Source organism: Ammospiza nelsoni, chromosome 20 (genome assembly GCF_027579445.1).
Source record: "Ammospiza nelsoni isolate bAmmNel1 chromosome 20, bAmmNel1.pri, whole genome shotgun sequence".
Taxonomy (NCBI): Eukaryota; Metazoa; Chordata; class Aves; order Passeriformes; family Passerellidae; genus Ammospiza; species Ammospiza nelsoni.
The window spans coordinates 11,584,481-11,589,578 of record NC_080652.1 but is presented as its reverse complement, the minus strand read 5'-3'; positions in this window follow the sequence as shown (position 1 = coordinate 11,589,578).

The window sequence follows — 5,098 nt, the reverse complement described above, 5'->3', positions numbered from 1 at the left end:
AAGAGAGCATCAACTGGTCTTCATGTGCAGTTGCTGTCCCAGTGCCCTGCCTGGTCCCCATCTGTGGAGAAACACGGGAAGTCCCAAGGAAGGACGCAGCGATGAAGACCCCATCCCAACGGTTCCAGCGTTCTCTCACTGGGGTGGTTTGGGTGGAGGCAGGTTCCAGCAGCCTGGTGGGAAATGGGAGGCTCCGAGGCTGTGACCCTGGCAGGTGGCAGGGGCTGGGTGCAGCCCAGGTGGGCGCAGGGGCTGGAGCCCCTGGCTGGGCAGGGGCTCACCGTGTGTGACAGCAGCACTGAGGGTCACGCCTGCGCTGGGCACATGAAAGCCTTTGCTTTAAGACCTTTCTCCTTTGGTTGTTTTGAACCTCTTTTCTCCATTGCTCTTTTAAAACTTGTTTTTAATTTGTTATTCTCTTTGTAGGCCTCCTTTATTTTTATTCTACTTTACCAAAGCGCCTAGATTTTATTCCCTTCCCAGCCTTATTAGCATTTTGGTCTTTGATCTCTTTTTAAAAGGATTTACACTACAGTTTTATGATTCAATTTTCCAAAGTGTATTTTCACATAATCTACAGAAATGGCTGAGACAAGAAAACTTAGCAGAGAGGAGAGCTGGTCCCTGCAAGACTGCTTAATGGAGATAGGGCAGGGGTTGTAACACACTGCATTGATGGTGCTCTCCAGAGCATCCCACATCTCACCAGCTATCCCACAGCACCCTGAGTGCCCTGCACCACCTCACCCCTGAGGACCAGATTGGGATGGGGCTGCCCAGTGTCTTCCACCCAAGTAGCACATCCCCTCTCAGCTGCACAACCTTTAGCAGCTAGGAATCACTTTCTAATGAGCACAACAAAGAGATAACAATTAATGAGGAAGCAAAGCATTTATTTCTGAGCCCTAATTAACATTATCCCAAGCATTCTCTCAATGCTCTTTTGATGTCATAAAGCATGCTGGAACTATAAATGAGCTGTTCTCCCATTAACACTGCCGTGCCCCCATCCCCTCCCTCGGTTGCCCAGGCATTAACCAACCCACTACATCCACAGGAAGTTAAAGGCTGCATCTTTACTCACAAGAAAACAAGATAAACAATCTGCAAGTGGATTTTACTGTGATGTCCCAGAATGGGAAAGGGTGAAAATACAGATGCCACAGCACTCTGAGAGGGCAATGCTGGGGACATGCTCCCAGGCTCCTAGGCAGGCACTGGGGCCACCAGTCTCTCCAGCTTGCATGCAGGAGTGGGTCTCCACCATCTGGAGTTCACATCAACCATATATTTGAATGGAAAATTAATTCTAGTCACTTCCCAAACCAAACCATGCCAGACTTAAAGTGTCCCCACTTTCATGGATCTGCAGTGGTGAAATTGCATCTTCTTCCTGGAATGTGATATGGGGATGCACAATTTCCTGCTTTGCATAGCTCAAATCCAGAGCACTTCCAGCTCAACTTGCCTTCACTCTGCAAAAACAAAGCTGCAGGTACCTGCCAGGCTGTTACACAGGGATCGTGTCACTGCCAAGACTGATTGTGTTCACACACAGCATCTCCCCAGTATTTATCTGTTTTATGTGGCTTATCAGGTGCCAGTGAAACCTCTGTTCCTGCCGGGGTAATGCAGGCTTGAAGGCAAAGGAACCCTCTGGCTTCGAGCACATCCGTTACTGATGCAGCCAGACGCAGCACATCAATAACAGCGCCTGCCTGAGCAGAGCTGTGTCACAGCCCTTCCCTGCGCACACCGAGCTCTGGGCTCCAGGTGCTCCCGAGAGGAGCCTGTGGGTGAGGCTCCAGGCTGCCTGGGAAGAGCCCATTCTGCACGCCCTGTGCCTCACAGGGAAGCCGCTGGAATTGGAATTGGCTCCACTTGGAGCCCCCAACCATCTCCCCTACAGCCCAACCTCTATCTGTGCTTTCCCTTGGACTGTTCCCCTGGTGCCCCTCAGCCAGAGCTCTGTGCAGCAGCAAAGAGCCTCTTCTTCGTTATTTGCCTTAAGACTGGCATTATATCAGCATTTTAACGTGCCTGTTTGTGGGAGGGGGCCGCGGGACCAGCTGTGCCTGCTGCCGTGTGACCCCAGCCCAGCTGGAGTGTCCCGTGGCCGTGGGGCCAGGGCTCAGCTCCGTGTGACCAGGGACAGCCCACGGCGCCCGGCCCGTGCTGGCATCCCCCAGGGGCTGCCCCCAGCCCCCCTTTCCCATGCCGACCCCCGGGCAGCCCTGCGTGCACCGGCACCGCGAAACCCCTGCTGCATGGGCATGGAGCTGCTGCAGCGCTGGGCATTCGGGAAAGAGCGATAATTGGGCAGGGGTTAAGCAGGAGGAGAAAATCGGTGACAACGTCTGGGCGAGCAGAGCCGATGAGAGGAGCTGCCCCGCGTCCCTGGACACCTGGGAAGCAGGGGACACCTAAGCGCTCCCTGCGCAAGAGCGACCCCCTGCCCAAACCATTCGTCATTAACTCCCACTTAAGAGAAGAAAGAAGCTGCGCAAACCATTAGGAAGATAATTGGTCTCTTCTCTGTGTTTCAATAAAAGCCAGGGACAAAACACCATGTATGTGAAATAAGTACTTTGGGATAACAGCACCCGTCACCTTGACAACTCGGTCAGAGGTCTCGGCGTGGCGGTGCCTGCTCAGTGAGGTGTGAGCGATAGAGGACGCCGGGGACAGGGGGAAGATACTTGTCTGACCAGCGGAGCCGCGAGCACCACAACAGCCTGTTAGCCGCAGGATTTCTGAGCAGCCGGCAGCTTTCACAAGAAAACATGGCAAAAATAACCCCTGCGGAGCCGGGCGAGCAGCGGTGCCTGGGCTGTGGTGACACGCTGTCACGGGAGAGCGCAGACACGGGGACACGGGGGTGACACGGTGAGGTGGGGTGCCTGCAGCTCAGGTGGGGTTCCACAGCTCAGGAGGGGTCCCACAGCTCAGGTGGGGTTCCACAGCTCGGGTGGGGTCCCACAGCTCAGGTGGGGTTCACAGCTCGGGTGGGGTCCCACAGCTCAGGTGAGGCTCCACAGCTCGGGGTTCCACAGTTCCAGTGGCATTCCACAGCTCAGGAGGGGTCCCACAGCTCAGGAGGGGTTCACAGCTCAGGTGGGGTTTCATGGCTCAGGGTTCCACAGCTCAGGTGAGGCTCCACAGCTCAGGGTTTCACAGCTCCAGTGGCATTCTGCTCATGCTGGAATGAGACAGGGAGTGCCCAAAGCGCCTCTTGCTCTGCCCAGCTGGACCAGGCCAGCGCAGGCTCTGGTGGCACCCACGGGGACACAGCTCCACCAAAGCCTCCCAAAAACACCAACACGTAAAACAACATAATATCGCAAACAAAAGGTGACAAGGTAACATACTAATATGAACAGACACAAAATCAATAGGAATTTCTATTTAGGTAGGAAATCAATAGGAATTTCAAGGTAGGAAAAAGGGAAATTACTTACATTTAATTTGAGCTCTCTTCAAGTCTGGTTCTCCATAGAAGGGTGGCGGTGGCTGGCAGGGCTGGGGCAGCAGGAGGGCCATGGGGATGATGGTGGGGCCACCTGGGGCGGATGCTGCACTGAGCCCTGGGGCACGGTGAAGGAGCACCCCCAGCAAGGAGGGCTGGGCACCCAAGGGTGCAGCGAGGCTCAGCTTCCATTTCCAGCGTCCTCATCCAGCAGCAATGGCACTGCCGTGGCAGTGTTTGCAAACAGGCCATCCTCGGGAAGAAAGTCCATGCAGGGTGCCTGGGCCGTGGCAGCTCAGCCCTCACCCCGCAGGATGATCATACAAATGGGCTCACTGGTCCGTGCAGGGCCCTCCTGATCCCAGCAGCCTGGCCAAGGCTCCCGTTCCCGGCTGTGCCGTGCTCTCAGAAGGATGAGGGCCTCAGCTTGAGCCCCTTTGAACCAAAAGATGTTATGAAAATGAGAGATTAGTGTTTTGTTGAAAGCAGAGCTAGTTGTGCCTCAAATTCTGCCCCTTCACTTGCTTAAAATTAAAAGACTTCTGGAAGTATTAGTATTCCACTGAGGATCTCCAAATCACCTCCTGAAGTGGCTGAAGGTGGAAACACTTTTAAGCCACTGTTTGCAGCTAGATTTGACCGCAGCAGCAAAGTCCAGTGTAGCAGCATTTTGCATTTCATTCATTCATGAGCGCTAAAATGGTCTGAAGCGTTTTAATTGACGCAGATTAAAATGGGAGGGAGGCGGGAGCTTTGGTGAGAGGTGGGCAGGGTGGGCCGTGGCCAGGGAGCCACGAGTGCAGCTGTCCCTGGCTGAAGGGGCAGGGGGAGCGTGCCAGAGCCCCAGCTCCGTGCCTTGGGCTGCCTGAGGCTCTCCTGGGGCACCCTGAGGTGCATTTCTCCTCCTCCCAGCTGGGACTGGGCTCCACACGGTGGGGCAGCACCTCCTTGGCAGCTCTTTGACATCCAGGACAGCAGCCCGCCCTGCTGCAGCCAGGGCAGGACAAAGGCAGAGCCCATCTGGCCCTGGCTATTAATCCTGGGCTGTGTCTCCACTCTGCCATTGTGGGCTGCTTGAAAAGCACATTAACCCCAGGTTTAACAGCACTGATTGGAATAGTCAGCAAGGGGAGACTTTTCAGCAGAATACAAACAAAAAAGGGAAAATAACCAGGTACAAAGGATTTTCTTGGCATTCCAATTGGGTTTTTTTGCCAGAGGTCCATATGATGCTCTGTCCCACCACAGAGGTGTTGGAGACCGCCTGAGGGGACGATATCTGGCAAAGAGAAAGAAACAGTGGAAGAATGCAGGTTCTGCAGCACAACTTGGCAGTGTCCCAGCTTGGACCTCTGTGAAAACCAGCAACAAATCAGCTCCACTTGCTGAGGACATTGAATTGAGGTGAGTGCTGAATGAGCTTGCAACAGCACAACAAAAATCCAAAGGATTTTATCATCTTTGTAGCAGAAGGGACATATGGTAAATAAAATTTAATGCTGCCAAATGGGGAGAAATGTAAAATGGCCTAAGAACCATAAAGCAAAGAGCAGCATGAATGGAGGCAAACTGGTGCAAGAGGGAGGATACTGAAGATAAAGAAACAACTGAGATAATTACAAAAGCATTGAA